This window comes from Bubalus kerabau, chromosome 1 (assembly GCF_029407905.1).
Source record: "Bubalus kerabau isolate K-KA32 ecotype Philippines breed swamp buffalo chromosome 1, PCC_UOA_SB_1v2, whole genome shotgun sequence".
In the NCBI taxonomy this organism is placed as follows: domain Eukaryota; kingdom Metazoa; phylum Chordata; class Mammalia; order Artiodactyla; family Bovidae; genus Bubalus; species Bubalus kerabau.
The window spans coordinates 253130061-253146865 of NC_073624.1; the positions used below are offsets into that span (position 1 = coordinate 253130061).

Here is a 16805-nt window from a genome sequence, read left to right on the forward strand (position 1 = left end):
AAAAATCCAGCTCATTAAGCATTTCCTTTGATTCTCTTCATCTTCTTATTTAGGCCCATAGATTCATAATACATAACAGGTAAATCTATTCAGCTCTACTGTATGTATGATACTCCCCCTGCAATATCCTCAATGACCACATCCATGTTCTACTTAAATATTTCTAGTGTCTTCTTTCTGGGAGGGGGAAAAAGTGCTGTTTAGTAAGTTGCTCAGCAATGCCTGAGGCCCTACATGGATCTACCCAGTACCTTGGGAGGATGCCTGGAGCTGGGTCTTTCCATGATGGGACTTGAGACATGACATGAAAGTGAAGTGAAAGTCAAAGTTGCTCAGTCGTGCCCAACTCTTTGTGACCCCATGGACTATACAGTCCATGGAATTCTCCAGGCCAGAATACTGGAGTGGGTAGTCTTTCCCTACTCCAGATTTTCCCAACCCAGGGGCTGAACCCAGGTCTCCCACATTGCAGGTGGATTTTTTACCAGCTGAGCCACAAGGGAAGCCCATATAAGACCTTCAAAAAGTTGAAGTTACCTGATTCTTTCAAGTTTGTTTTTTTTTTAAATCTTTCATCTTATATTTGAGCATAATTGATTAACAATGTTAGATAGTTTGGGGTATACAGCAAAGTAATTCAGTTATACATATACATGTATCTGTTCTTTTTCAAATTCTTTTCCCATTTAGATAGTTACTTAATATCAAGCAGAGTTCCCTGTGCTATCAATTAGATCCTTACTGGTTATCCATTTTAAATATAGCAGTGTGTACATGTCAATCCCCAATTCCCTAACTATCCCTCTTCCCTACCCTTCCACCATAAGTTCATTCTCTAAGTCTGTGAGTTTGTCTCTGTTTTGTAATTAAGTTCATTTGTATCATTTCTTTTTAGATTCTGCATATAAGTGATATCATAAGGATAGTTCTCTTTGTCTTACAGTCTTATGACAATGTCTAGGTCCATCCATTTTGCTTCAAATGGCATCAGATCAGATCAGATCAGTCGCTCAGTCGAGTCCGACTCTTTGCGACTCCATGAATCACAGCACGCCAGGCCTCCCTGTCCACCACCAACTCCTGGAGTTCACTCAGACTCATGTCCATAGAGTCAGTGATGCCATCTCATCCTCTGTCATCCCCTTCTCCTCCTGCCCCCAATCCCTCCCAGCATCAGAGTCTTTTCCAATCAGTCAACTCTTCGCATGAGGTGGCCAAAGTACTGGAGTTTCAGCTTTAGCATCATTCCTTCCAAAGAAATCCCAGGGCTGATCTCCTTTAGAATGGACTGGTTGGATCTCCTTGCAGTCCAAGGGACTCTCAAGAGTCTTCTCCAACACCACAGTTTGAAAGCATCAATTCTTCGGCACTCAGCTTTCTTCACAGTCCAACTCTCACATCCATACATGACCATATTGTATATATATATATACCACATCATCTTTATCCATTCCTTATTGGATATTTAGGTGGTTTCCATGGCTTGGCTATTCTAAACAGTGCTTTAGTGAACATTAAGTGCCTTTTGGACCATGTTTTTCTCTGATATATGCCCAGGAATGGGGGGTTGCTGGATCATATAGTAGCTCTATTTTTAGTTTTTTAAGGACTCTATATACTGTTCTCCATAGTGGCTGTATAAATTTACATTCCTGCCAGCATTCTCTCCACACCCTCTCCAGCATTTATTGTTTGTGGATTTTTTGATGATAGCCATTTTGACTGGTATGAGGTGATATCTCATTGTAATTTTGATTTTCATTTCTCTAATAATTACCAATGTTTAACATCTTTTCATGTGCCTCTTGTCCATCTTTATGTCTTCTTTGGAGAAATATCTATTTAGGTCTTCTACTCATTTTTTTCATTGGATTGTTGATTCTCTCATGCTTTTTACTTTAAAGTCAAAGCTAATGCCCAAATGGATTGGGTTAAGGGGGTATTACAGTAGTTAGGAACAAGGGCTTTGATGTATCAGAGACCTTGTTCTAACCTCACCTCTTCAGGTTTCTAGCTCTCTAGCTTTGAGCAAGGTGTGTAACCCCCAAGCCTCAATTTCTTTATATGTGAATTAGAGATAGTAATATCTACTATGTATAGTTGACATAAGAGACACTGAAAGCACTTAAAATAATGGCTGACCAAACTATTACTCTGCATAGTTTTTCCACTATATTTTTCCAGTATGATACTGCCTGATATAACATATAATTTTGACATATATTAACCTTCCATGGTTCCATTATAAAGTTTTGAACCATGTGGAGTAAAAAAATACATACAATGCCACCTGTGTTATATAGGAAACTTGGAAATTATTGTGTGGTTTAGCATAATCATAAGGTATTCCAGAATGAATACAAGGCCTGAGTGTTTTATAAATTAAAGAGTTAAAGCACAGATCAAAAGTCTTGTCTAAGAGACTGAAACTTCTAATTTTTTTCTGAGGTTAACTATAAATCATCTTGTAGTGTTTTAGAAGTATAAACTTCTGATTTTTTTTAAGGTGCTATTTACTTATACTCTAGCATTGTGAGTAGATGATGACTTATGTGGTATAATGGTGAGAACTAAGCAGACACCAAAAATAATTTTTCTAACAAGACTGCTAGAATGTATAAATTTCTACCATTCTTATTTTTTGGACAGCTGGGGTGTTGAGGTAAAAGATGCCAGAAGCCCTGGCTGCAATTCAAAAAACCCTATGAAAAATATGTAATGTATAACACGTTGAGTGACTGAAGGCCATTAATGTTCATTAACCTAAATCCCCAACATGACCTTTAGAACAATGCCTTTTATTAATTTGCGTGCTTTTAGAAGCTCAACACTGCAGATTATAAAGCATTGAACACTGCTGGTGGGAGTAGCCTATTGCAGGGCAGGTAAGATGTAGGAAAGAGCTCTGGCCATTGAGTCAGGAACCCTGGGTTCTGTTGCAGGCTCTGGTAGGGCTTAGCTGTTTGAATGACAGGTTTATGTCATGAGAACATTGAGCTTTAGATTTGTATCCAGCTGCCTTTGGCAGGTTGTCATGACAGGGATCAGCCAGGAAACACACTAAGCTGGAGAAGGGGAGGGCAGGAACAAAGGGAACCTATAATGCTGAAGACAAACTTTGCACAGTCGCGCCTAGAGTAAGATTTGAATCTGATCCTTGGATTAAAAAACGTGAACTAATTTGAAATTAATGTTTAAATCAAAACATTCAATCAACAGGGCCCTTGAAAAGCAAATCAAATGCAAAAGGTAAAAATACACCTTGATCATCAGAATGAATATTGCTTATCCCTTAAAATTTTTATTTAACTATAAAAACCTAAGCAGCATATATGTGCTCATTTTAGGGATACCGAATTTTTTAAAAAGTCTATCTGTAAGTCACAGGAACTTCATATTTTTATTCGTGAGTGTCAATGACATTGACTTGAAAAGATTTGATGACCTTCAAGACCATAGTTGTCTCCAGGGAAAACAGCAGGGCTTCATTATTATTTTATGAATTCTGCTGTGAAGTCTAGAGGACATCATTCAGTTTCATGAAATTATGAAAGCAATGGCATGACTGAACAACTGATCTCTGTGTCACTCTGTAATTTAGAGGAAATCTTTTAAACAATAGGACAAAAACAAATAGTTGCAGAAAAACAGTTTAGAAATATGGCATGGGAATATTACCTATTGTTCTTAGTTCTATTAAAAGTGTAATCATGGCGGGGGCAGTTCATTGCTAAGGAAATAGAGATAATAGAAAAGAAAAGGTGTTATGAGTCACAGTTGGTCTTTTAAAAATAAATAACTTTTGGATTTTACAAAACAACCAGTTTTGGTATCGGTTACTTTCTCACTGATGTATAATGAAGGAGCCTCCAAACTCTTGGATTTTCTAGACCAATAAAATATAAAAAGAATCCAAACAGACAAAATGGAGGAATATATTTCAGATGGCTAAACAAGAACAAAAAGCACTCCCAAGGAAAAATTCTACCAGTATCATGTGATTTTTTATTTTTTACATGTAACATAAAATTTGCCATTTTAACCATCTTTAAGTGTACAGTTCAGCATTATTAATTATTCTCACACTATTGTGCAACCACCACCACCATCTATTTCCAAAACTTTTCATCACTCCAAGCAGAAAACTAATTCCTCCCTTATATCCCAAGCTAGTCAGCAGACACTCAAGTGCCAGCTCCACAATGAGTCATTTGAAAATGCTGCATAAGGGTTTGAAAATGGTTCCTTATTATTGTGGTATTTGTTATCACTGTGATAGGTTGAGATGTGTAAGACTAACACTCTGGAAACTGTTACTTCCCTTAGGCTAGCCAGCCTGCCCAAGGATGAACAACCAGGCTGGATTTGTATCCTTATGCCTGTGCTTACCACAGTCTACTGAAAACAGTCATTCTGTCTGTTTAATGACAATCTCTCTAGTGCACATCTTGTTATATTGTTCCTCCAGCATCAAAATAGTGCCTGGCCTGTGATAAGTGTCTGTGACTGAATGTGCCGCCCAGAGCCTGCACTCAGCTATGGTAGTAGACATGGACCCCTGCACAAGCTTTATACCATAATATAGCTCTAAGATGAAAACACTTTTACAAAAACAGCTAGATATATGTATTAAAGACACAATAGTTAAAAAGAATACATGATTTAGACATTTATCTCTCATGGTATCTTACACATTACATTTGAGTAGGATATATAATTTAGGAAAAAAATTATCTTACTCATTAACCTTTAACTCTTTATAATTACAGTCAGTCCTCCATATCTGAGTGTGCCTCTTTTGGGATTCAGCCAGTTGGGGATAAAAAATGTTTTTTTAAAAAATGCCAGGAAGTTCCTAAAAGCAACATTTGAATTTGTTGTGTGCCCAGCAAGTATTTACATAGCATTTACATTGTATTTAGAGCTATTTGCATAATATTTGCATTTTTTTAAGGTATTACAAATTATCTAGAGGTGATGGAAAGTATAAGGGGATGATGCGTACAGGTTAGGTGCAAGTACTGCAACATTTTATATAAGGGACTTGAGAATCTGAAGATTCTGGTACCTCAGGTGAGTCCTGGAACCAATCCCCGGTGGATACTGAGGGATGATTGTATTTTGTTTCCTTCAGACCAGATTAAACCTAATTGTTTCTGAAGCTGCTTACTGGGAGTCAGAAGCTCCCATCATTTGGTCTTGATTCTGATCTGTCTAGTAAGCTTTGCATCAGAAACTTACAAGGTTCACCCCCACTGTCGCCACCCTCTGCTCCCCACCCACCATCCAGCCTTTAGTGCCCTTTCGGAGGGCTAATTGCTTTTAGTTTATCAGACAGAGCTTTAGTTTCTTCCCCAACTCTTCCTGACTGTAAGAACTCTGAGTCTCTATGACTCAGCTCTTCAGGATGGACAACATGATAAGGGTAAGAAAGAGGCTCTAAGGAGGATCATTTCCGCCCTCTGCACTCAACGAGTTGATCTGAGTTTGCAATCCTCTTGGATTTATTCCTAGCCCATCTTTACTTTCATCTGGAGTTCAAACACTTATCTGAAGACTTGTAAGATTATGTGTACTTCTTACCATTTGTGTGAATTCAAAAGAAATACATATATTTGCCTAAACTAAACTATACCTGTAGGAATCACAGGAAGCTCAAGAAACTAATAACCATGATAGCCTGTGGGAAGATAAGGTAGCTGTGTGGGTAGAGAACCCTGAGAGATTTTCACAGTGTACACTATACTTTCATATTTTAAAAACTTTTGAACTGTGTGTATGTATCACCTGCTCACACACTAAACACAAATGGTATAAAAATACATAAAATGGCTGAGGGAATTTAATTAACAAAATAAACAAAAAAATTTGCCTAGAAATACAGACAAGAAGCTGGTAACTAGAATTGTAGTATACTGTTATAATTGCAGGATTATAATTTTGTATAAGACCTATGGCTCTGTTAATTATAATATTATCTTTAAACAGGTCTTCAAAACATGAAAGTTTTATCTCATTTTTTTTTCCCAATCCTTTAAGATGCTGCTGACAAAGGTACTGTCATCTCGTTTCGACTATAAAGGAAGAATCCAAAGCTGAAGATAAGGTAAGTGAAGGTTACTCTTTGCTGTAAAGTGATTACTGCTGTTTCTCACCCTCTGTGACCCTGCCTTTTGGTCTCACAGGCTACAGGAACATGCTCCTCTCAAAACCCCACCACTCTCTGCAGTACCTACCTGCTCTTTAACCCCTGTATAGTCTATGTCCCCTGCTAGTTCCTGTCATTCCACAGCTGAACCAGATTATCTAGAATTGTGTTTTCAGTTTCCTTACATGCCATGTGACCTGTATTATCTGATGTGATGTGCTGTGGAGCATTCTCTTAGGTATTGCCCACATCCATCTTCCTTCCTGTTATGGTCAGGCCACTCAAGATGGCTGTTCTCTTGCTCTCTGTATATCCCCAGTGCTGGCTTCGTCTACACCCTACTTCCATGACTGACCCTCCTATATAGCTACCCCAGACCCCAGTTAATGATTGCTTTAGCTTTAGATCAGAATGTCTCCACCATGATAGCTTATCAAAGGGGAGGTGAGAGGCATTCCCCTCTGCTGGTTTCCCTGGTAACTAATGAACCAACCTGATTTTACTTCCCCCTATAACTGTAACCTTCCCTTACCCCTGGGAGCAAAGACTGTAGCCAGGTCCTGTCTACTCTCTGCCATACACAGTGGGGTGTTGCTCCAGGACCTTGCTTCAGACAGGTACTCCCTCATCCATTAAACCTTTGATGACTTTATTGCTGATTCTGGGCTCTTTCTTTAGTCTTGAGGCTGGGCAAGTGCAGAACTTGTAAGCCTATGAAGTTCAGCCCAACACTTGCCTTAGAGCTAAAGCAATTCTGTGATGAGTGCCCAATACCAGAATATAGTATTGTTTGGGTGATGTTGATCACGTATGTGTACCACATTAATTTCATATCCCAGTTTTATAGTGAAAAAATAATGGTTAGAGCCTATAGGTTTTTTTCAGAGACAGCGGAAATCCTCCATCCCCTGCCAAAAAAGGATAACTTAGACAAATTTTTGCCATATAAAAAGATAAGCTTCTTTGCTGGAAATGGGCATCAAGAGCCTCCAAGTAGCTCGAGGGCATCCATTGAACATAGTTCAAACATCTGTGTTCTGAAATATAAACCCAAAACTGTTACTATCTTGAAAAATATTGTCTCTTTTTAATTACTTTTTCTTCAGCTGTTTTGACCAGGAGTAAGAAGTGTGGTGAGGGTGTTTAGCTATGTTCTGCTGACTAAGTTCTTTGGGGCTTTTGTCTTTTCACGTTCATTCTTGTTTCATCTGTTATCTCAGAAGCTATAGTTTATTGATTAAGCCTATGAATTATGCCTCTTACATGGCCTCAGTTTCCTCATCAGTAAAATAGAGTTAAGTCACCTTCCTCCCAGAGTTCTCATGAGGATTAAAGGAGGTCATACACTGAGAGCTTAACCTGGTACCTGGCACCCTGAGTGCCCAGTAAATGTGTGCTCTTACTAACAAAGACTTACTTAGTGTCCCAAGTGTGCTAGGTATGCAAACCAGCATCTGTCTTCAACACTGTTTTCTTTCCTGTGCTCTTTCAGAAGACAGTTCCTAGAAAGTACTGATTCCCAAAAACTTGCACCTCATCAACTTACAGTGATTTTCTTAGTGGTTCTTAACAGCATAGGAGCTTAATTCAGGACCACCACTTTAAAGCCTTAAAAACAAAACCAAACCTATATCTGTATAATCCTACTTCTTCCTGCCTCTTCCTCAGTTTTCTCTGGGGTTCCAGACAGTCTTCATTTGGGGGTAGGTGTGGAATGTACGTATATGTAGCTGTCCTCCCCACCTTGCTCCTTGAATTTCCTTCAGAATCACTACGGCAGCCTGTGAGACAAGTTTCTCCAAGGCTCAAGACCAGATCTTTTTTCATTGTGATTTAATTTCTTCTGGAACATAGTTATATTAATTGAATGGAACAAGATGGGAGCCATTTTTACCTACCGCTTTGCTCAAAAGTTTTTAAGAGAAGGCTTAGATGGAGGTTGTATGATTCCTGGTGGATTAGGAGCACAAGAATCAGCCTGCCTGAGTTTGACATCAGTTTTACCACTTAATAGCCAAATGACACAGTTTCAGTGAGGATAACCACTTTTATATAGCATGGTGGGGAGGATGGACTGAGATGATCTAGGTAATGCACATTCTATTGTGCATTCTATATTCTATATTGTGAATCACACATAGTAAGTGGTTTTAAATGTTAATATTAATTTATCAGTATTATTGCCATTGGTAACTTCAATCTAACTGGTCCCCAAACTAGAGACAGTCATGCTAGCTGTGTCAACCCAGAGCTGTTTGCATTGTTAATAATTTTCAGAATTTAAATTTATCCATGTTATCAATGATTTATGGATAATAAAATAGCATTTGATTTCCATTATTTGAGACAGAATAAAACAAAATTGAGTTATCACATAGAGAAATTAAGAAACACGTTATACGAAAATAAAATTGATTGTTTCATTAACAGTGAATTACAATCTTTGAAGAAACCTGCTTTCCAGGATTTTAACTGTAATACAGGCTTATTTCAAAGGGTATGGAGAAACTGAAACATTAGCATGTGTCATTCTTCTTCATTAGGCTGTAATTAACCATAGTCCCTAATTGTTAGAAACATGTCTTCATGTGGTAAAGGGCCCAGATCTACTTGTCTCTGCTCAGACTACTTCCATTTTGTGGTGAAATGTAAGGTCAAGTTCTCCGTAATTTGCAGAAAGGACACTTTTGATTTTCTACATTGCTATGGTTACTGTCTTCACTTAGTGTGAAAAACATCAGGATAACACTGCCCAGAGTCAGTTCTGGAGGCAAAAGGGAACTGTTGATTCTTTACTTAATCAATGATCATGAATTAATAGCCTATAATGTGTCAACTATTAAGTTTAGTGCTGAAACAAAATGAAAGGTAAATGGAACACAAATGCCCAGGTGGGCAAGACTGAGAGAAGTGAAAATAACAGGGAGTGGAAGGGACTGTACTATTGCTGGGCACTCATGCTCCATGCTAAAGGCAGCGGGTATTGGTTCCCACTGATGTCCAACAAGAATGCAGCCTGAAAAACAGCAAGACTTGCAATTTTTCAGCAGATGTTAGAAATGCACATTTTAAGACAAATATCTCCTATTCTATTTTTAAACACTTGCAATTCATTTAGATTTTTTAAAGCTACCTGGGAAAAAATGACCACACATCAGTGATCAGGATTTAGACTCTGAGAGGTGAATATGTGACCTTTGTAACCTCTTTCATCGCCAGCCCACCACCCCCGCACAGCTGATGCTGAGGGTTTCCAAACTTCAGACCAGGGCAATCTCCTTGTCTCTGCCTGCATTTCCTCCTTCTTCAGGTGATCTCATCTAGTCCTATGGTTATACATATTTATGTACTGGTGATCCCAAAGCTTTCTACCAGTGTACTTTTCCTTGAGCTCTGAAATAGTAAATCCAACTACTTGCTGGTTATATATTGGATGCCAAATAGATAACTTGAGCCCTCCTCTCCAGTCCAAACTTGTTCTTCTCCCAGTCTTCCTCAACTCATTTTATGCCTACGTCATCCATCCATTTGTTCAAGCCAAAATCTAGAAGGTGTGTTTGATGAGACCCTTCCTTTCCCTTAATCTCTTATCTCTACATCTAATCTATTATCAAGTGCTGCCATCTCTGTCTCTGCTTTTTTTTTTCCCCTCCCCAAATTGGCTCATCTTCATCCATCTCCACTGTTCCCATCCTGGTTCACACCACCATGATTTCCCATCTAAACTACCTCAAGACCCTTCTAAATGTTTCCTCACTTTTACTCTTCACCCATCATAATCCAGTATCCACTTGGTCTTTTGTACATGAGAATCATAGTACATCAGCCCCTTGCTCAAAATCAAGCAGGCAAACACCACCATTATGAACAGAAGCCTCTAGAAGTGGAAATCTCCTCACTTCAAGGATATGTTTTCAATGGTGTTTTGTTGATATTTAAAATATATGATTCTTTAGAAATAAGATAGGACTGTTCTTTCTGTCCACCTCCTTCACCCTATCTGAACACTTTACTGGAGTAAATACTCCCAGTTCTAACTTGCTTTGTTAATTTTGTTCTCGATGGACTATGATCTTCCTGTGTTTTTATCCTTAATGTCCTTGTCTTGCTTGAGTGGACAGTGTTTGGAAAAGGTAGGTAAAATTATTGTTTAACTCAGTGTTGTTTAGCACACTTCACAGCACCATCCTCCAACATGTAAAAACATACTACTTGGAGCTTATACATGTGGTAATTAGTCTCCAAGTAAGCACTGAAGTTAACAACCAACATGTTTAGTTAAAACAACATTAAAATGGCTCCTATTTGTACTGGTGATTTGATAATTATTTTTGAGGACATGTGTATTTAGTGCCACTACCCCATTGGCTTTTCAGATGGGGCAGTGGTAAAGAACTCAGATGCCAATGCAGGAGATGTGGGTTTGATCCTTGGGTCAGGGAGATCCCCTGGAGAAGGAAATGTCAACCCATTCTAGTATTCTTGTCTTGGAAATCCCATGGACAGAGGAATCTGGCAGGCTACAGTTCATGGGGTGCCAAGAGTTGGACACCAGTAAGCATGCATGCATATACCACGTTGTAGCAATACAAAATACACAAAATGTTTTGGAGTGATTTGTATAGAACTTTTATATTTCTTGTGCTTTCACTGTCTTCATTTTGAAATAAAAATGCTCATATCATAAAGATTTCTGCCCCCCACCAGATATTTTCACTTTCATATCTTTTAATTAAATATTTTTAACTTTTTAGTATTTTGATAGATTTTTGTATTCCAAACTACATTCTGAAAAGAGTAGTTTCCATTTTATATTCAAAATAAAGAACCAAAACAACAAAGAAATCTAAATCTATTTTTTCTTGATAGCCCCTGCTAATAAGTCAGAGAAACAGGGAAAGTCAGAGAAACATAGCATGTTGAAATTACTCTAACATTAAGCCATTAAGTTATAGGTTAGCACAACTTACAACCAAAAAAAAAAAACAAAAACAAAAACAAAAAACATGCTTCTCTATTTAATTGACTTTTTCTGGGGAAAAAGAAAAAAAGCTTTGGGAAAGTTTCCAAATAATCATTGACTTCCCACATAATTTGCCAATTTCAGCCCCCAGAATGGAACAGAGAAAGTAATGGCTGTTTTAGTGTGAATTTGCTGCTACCTGAAACTATTATTAAATATAGGTTTTTATACCTGGAAATATTCCAAAATTCATTGTTTTAATGGATGCCTTATAAATAATACAGAATTCAGACTTTTAGGTTACTTAGTAACAAGATTAGAAATATTCTTAAAAGGTATTTTATGGGTTTAAAAGGTGAGTATGAATACAGTTTTATAATAAGATATTTTTGTTTGGCAACTAATTATTCTTTTCTTCATATTTCCATCTCTATATAACACTTATTTTAATGTTTTTTTTTAATCACCTTTGATGCTCTAATAATATTGTCATTAAGCTCATTGAGGAGACGGTCTGTCCTACAGAGAATAATAACTCAGTGTTTTATACAAAGAAGGCCAATGTTTAACAAATGCCCAAATGAGTAAATTATTTCAAAAGACACACAAATGTGAAGACTGCGCCATGGGCTATCAGATGCAAAGTTGGCATGAAAATATACATATTTATTTCTGAATATAGATTAAAGGATTTATCAAAAGTATATATCAACCTACAACCAACCTATAGGTTTTGCTTAGTTGAACGGCAGTTATCACAGTCAGTAGTTATATATTCACAGTGATGTCTGCCTTTCTCTAGACCATAAACTTGATGAAGACAGACTGTGTTCTGATCATCCTTCTATTCCCAATGCCTATTTAGGTGCTTGCTGTAGACTGAACATTTGTGCACCACCCCCCCTCCCCAGTGCATATATATTGCAGGCTGTTTCCCAAAGTGATGATATTTGTAGGTGGGGCCTTTGGAGGTGATTAGGTTGTGAGGGTGGAGCCCTCATGGACAGAATTAGTACCATAATAAAAGAGGCCCAGGATAGGTCCCTTGTCCTCTTCTGCCAAGAGGACACAGAAAAAAGGTGGCCGTCTCTAAACTAGGAAGCCAACTTTCACTAGACACCACATGTGCCAGCATCGTAATTTTGGACTTCCCAGCCTCTAGAACTGTGAGAAATGAATTTCTATTGTTTACAAGCGACCCAGTCAATGGTACTGTGTTATATAGCAGGCTGAAGAGGAGTATATGTGTATTTGTGCAGTATTTTGCAAATATATATGTATATATGCCTGTATATACATTTTCATTCTTTTGTGTTTATTATATATATGGTAACATTCTGATAAGCCTGTGTTTAATGTAGTAAGTTCTTAGTATATTTGATCTTACATCCTAAAGTAAACTAAGAAGAAATTTTAGAATTAGGGTGTTGCTAACTTTTATAGTTTCATGATGAAATTCTCTGATTTTTTTAGCTAATAATTTCTAGATAGTATTATTAATAGTGTATGTATTTAGCTAAATGCAATTTGGAAAATGTAGTTGACATTCATGGATTTTGCGTTTGTAGCTGTAAATAGTATATAATACCTCAAAAAGAGAAAAAGAAATTATAATTTAACTTTTAATAACAGACTCATAGAGTCTGAGTCCAAACGAGTTTTAAGTGAAAGAGAGAACACATATCCAGTTCTCCCACCAAACTCTGGCTCTGTAGATAGTGTATGATCAATCATACATTATTAAATTCACTTTTGATCCTTTCTGCACCACCAGATCTTCAGTGACACATGTAAATCAAATATTCTTCAAAGTTTCATGCCCACATTAGGAGGATTGCTGCATCCTACCTCTGGTTGATTCTCCTGGAAGTAGGATGTTATGTGCAGTATGGGAGCCATAAAAGCAACCAAACAAAATTTGCTACCCAAACTCAGAATCCTCTTATCTGCTGCCTCTCATTCTACAAACTAAAAACTTCCCTGCAATTTGCAAAGACTGACTTGGGCTTGATTAGGAAAAGTTCCTGGATTTTGGTCCTGAATTTATTCAACAAGTGTATTGATCACCTACTGCATGCCTAGTATTAATTTAGGTGACAGGGATGCATTGGACAAAGATTCCTTCCCTCGTGGAGCTGATTTATGTTCTTGTGGCAGAGATGGACACAAACTATTATGTAAAAATAAGTAAAGTAGATATCCAAGACTAGAGAGAAAAGGAAAAGGAGATCAGAGATAAATTGGGATGCCAGAGGAGGGAAGAACATGGTAGGCAGGGTGAGTTCATTAAGAAGGTGAAAAGTGATCCTAAATTTGAGGAAGCACAGGGGGTTAGTAAGAGAAATTGTTCCTCATCAGCCATGCAACCTGGGCCAAGCAACATTTAAGCTCTGGGTCTTGATTTCCTAATTTGTACAATGGGATATTGACCTCAATGATCTATATTAAAGTCCTTTTAAGTTATTAAATTCTGTTAACTATGATTTACTTTATGCCAACATTACAGAATGAAAGCTGTGACCCAGTTAATGTACACTAGGCCCACACAACGTGTCATGTGTTGCTAAATGCCATGGATGCTGTGGGATTTAAGAGGTGCTTGTTATGATGAAAGTGAAAGAGGAGAGTGAAAAAGTTGGCTTAAAGCTCAACATTCAGAAAACTAAGATCATGGCATCTGGTCTCATCACTTCATGGCAAATAGACAGGGAAACAGTGGAAACAGTGTCAGACTTTATTTTTGGGGGCTCCAAAATCACAGATGGTGATTGCAGCCATAAAATTAAAAGATGCTTACTCCTTGGAAGGAAAGTTATGACCAACCTAGATAGTATATTGAAAAGCAGAGACATTACTTTGCCAACAAAGGTCCATCTAGTCAAGGCTATGGTTTTTCCAGTAGTCATGTATGGATGTGAGAGTTGGACTGTGAAGAAGGCTGAGCACCGAAGAATTGATGCTTTTGAACTGTGGTGTTGGAGAAGATTCTTAAGAATCCCTTGGGCTGCAAAGAGATACAGCCAGTCCATCCTAAAGGAGATCAGTCCTGGGTGTTCATTGGAAGGACTGATGCTGAAGCTGAAACTCCAATACTTCGGCCACCTGATGCTAAGAGTTGACTCATTGGAAAAGATCCTGATGCTGGGAGGGATTGGGGGCAGGAGGAGAAGGGGACGACAGAGGATGAGATGGCTGGATGGCATCACCGACTCAATGGGCGTGAGTCTGAGTGAACTCCGGGAGTTGGTGATGGACAGGGAGGCCTGGCGTGCTGCGATTCATGGGGTCACAAAGAGTCGGACATGACTGAGCCACTGAACTGAACTGAACTGAACTGTAATGATAGTGGCAATTTAGAAGTATCTCATTACACTCATTCATGTATTTATCACATATATTCAGCACCTACTATGTGCCAGGCACTACTGTCTAGCTGGAGTGTGACAAAGCTGACTGTAATGCTAAGCGGAGATGGAAGAGTGGTTTGGGACACAAGGAGGAAACAGCCACAGTGAGTGGGGAGTGTCCACTTCTGCAAGGGATTCTAGATCTGAATTAATTTTTCTACTCACAAACAGATGAACTTCCGACAACTCTTTCTTTAAAAAATCTAATTGCTTTATCTCTTAAGACAAATGACCATAAATTTAACTTCTTATAACGAAGGGTGTCACAGTGGTAAAGAATCTACCTGCCAATGCAGGAGATGCAAGAGACACAGGTTCAATCCCTGGGTCAGGAAAATCCCCTGGAGTAGGAAATGTAACCCAGTCCAGTATTCTGGCCTGGAAAGTTCCAGAGAAGCCTGATGGGCTACAGTCCATAGGGTGGCAGAGTCAGACATGACTGAGCACACACTTGGGCACATTATAAAGAAGGGAACTGCTTTCCTCTCCAAGATTTCCTCTTATTCTTTTAAAAAATTTAAAGGAGCTTAGTTGTGTTTACCTGATATGTATGTTAAGGGGAATATTACTTAAGTTTGGAAAAATTCAGTTTCTACAAGGAAAGTAAAAGTGATCAGATAATATTTTAATACCATTGGGGAAATCTTAAATTGTAAGATTTAAAAAGGGCAAAGAAGGCTACTTATAAAATGTTTATTTCATTAGAACTAAAGTAAGATATTGTTCTTACTGCTAGCAAATGAATTTGAAAAGTAAGAGCTTTTCCCACCAGTGTCTGTGTTCCTTTTTTATTTAAAAATCATTTTTCCATGACAGTAAAGAAATAATCAACGTGGCAATAACAACTTTCATCTACTGGGAGCTTATTGTATGCTGGGTACTAAGCACTTTCCCATGTATTATCTAATTTAATTCTCATAAAGCTTTATGGAATAAACAGTGATTATGTCCAGTTTTATAGATGAGATAACTGAGACTGAAAGAGATTAAGTGAATTGCCCAAGGTCTAAAGCCAGAAAGTGGCATTAGGGGAAAAAAATCTTAAACTGGTGATCAGAAGGCCTGCACCTGAAATACCAGAGGCAGGCGACGCTCGATCACCGACATGGGGAAGAACAGGCAGTGACGTATTCAGTATAACTATTTTGGTTCATAGTAAATGGTCATAAAATTTCTCTGCTGTCCATGTAAATGTTTTCTTAAAAATTGTATTTTATAAAGTATATTCATCATCTCTGAACTTCTACTGGTAATTGAAAGTCTATAAAGAATTTTTAGACCAGATCTAAATATTTTAAAAATTGTCCTTTTGTGAGATTTAATATTCCATATAAAATTCTTCCTAATGAACTCAAGTTTCAAAGGATTTAGATATTGTTTGACTAGGCAATCATGAAATAAGGAATATAATCCATTAGTTGAGATTGTTATAGAGACAATATTAACAGTAGCTATCTCTTTCTGTAGAAGTATTTGAGGAAATTACTATCCCCACACTGCCAACAGTAAATGATATATAAGCGAATAAATTGATTACAGATTTTTAGCAGACTCCATGGACAAGTAGTTTGCTTTCTCATTTTTATTGAATCAATTTGTAATCAAATTGATTCAATAAAAAATTGAAGTGAGTTAGTATAAGTGCAATTTTTTCTATAACTATTCCTTTCTCCATGGAAAGCTAGCACAATTTCCTTTTTCATCACCAAAAAAGATGCTTTTCAATAGAAACTCTTGGTATAGGAATCTATACTTGCCACTTTTCCCCCTGGTATTCTGATTTTCTTTAAAAACCAGATTAAAATTTTTTGTGTGTATATATCTATAGAATTTCCCATAGATAAGAAAGAAATCTTCAGAAAAACTAATTAAGGTAACTCTTATGCATAAGAGTTAAGAACATGTTAACAAAGTGTTCAGCATCTTTATCAAGGCAGCCAAGATGAATTTGAGGGTGATGTGCCTGGGGAACTTAACAGTACAAAAATTTTAAAAATTAATGGAAAATGAGAGACAGAAAAGGTGTTTTTGCAGTAAAATGAATTTTGAATAATTTTCCATTACTGACAGAACTTTTACTGCTTATCAGTATGATTCAGGACTTTGAGATTCAGATAACTAATTTAATGATTTGATTGCAGAATTCTTATAAAATTTTATGAAAGTTTCAGCTCCCTTAAATTCCTTCTGGGCCATGTTTGATAAATAAAAGTTTTAAATGTGACAAAATAATCCAGCATTTCAAGTGAGTAATGAAAGATGTCTGCTTTAATGATTTCCTGCTGTG

The 16805-nt window shown here is 37.4% G+C and overlaps 1 protein-coding gene and 1 long non-coding RNA gene across 4 annotated transcripts in view; one reads left to right on the forward strand and one right to left on the reverse strand.

Moving 5' to 3' along the window:
* The window catches only part of LOC129638832 (uncharacterized), a 106250-nt gene that overhangs the window by 60440 nt on the left and 29005 nt on the right, over nucleotides 1–16805 (forward strand). Inside the window, exon 2 of the long non-coding RNA XR_008708047.1 lies at nucleotides 6040–6106. This is a non-coding gene — a long non-coding RNA (uncharacterized LOC129638832). The remainder of the gene's footprint in view (nucleotides 1–6039; nucleotides 6107–16805) is intronic.
* Nucleotides 1–16805, reverse strand: part of HAPLN1 (hyaluronan and proteoglycan link protein 1) — an 80164-nt gene that overhangs the window by 17141 nt on the left and 46218 nt on the right. The window lies entirely within an intron of this gene.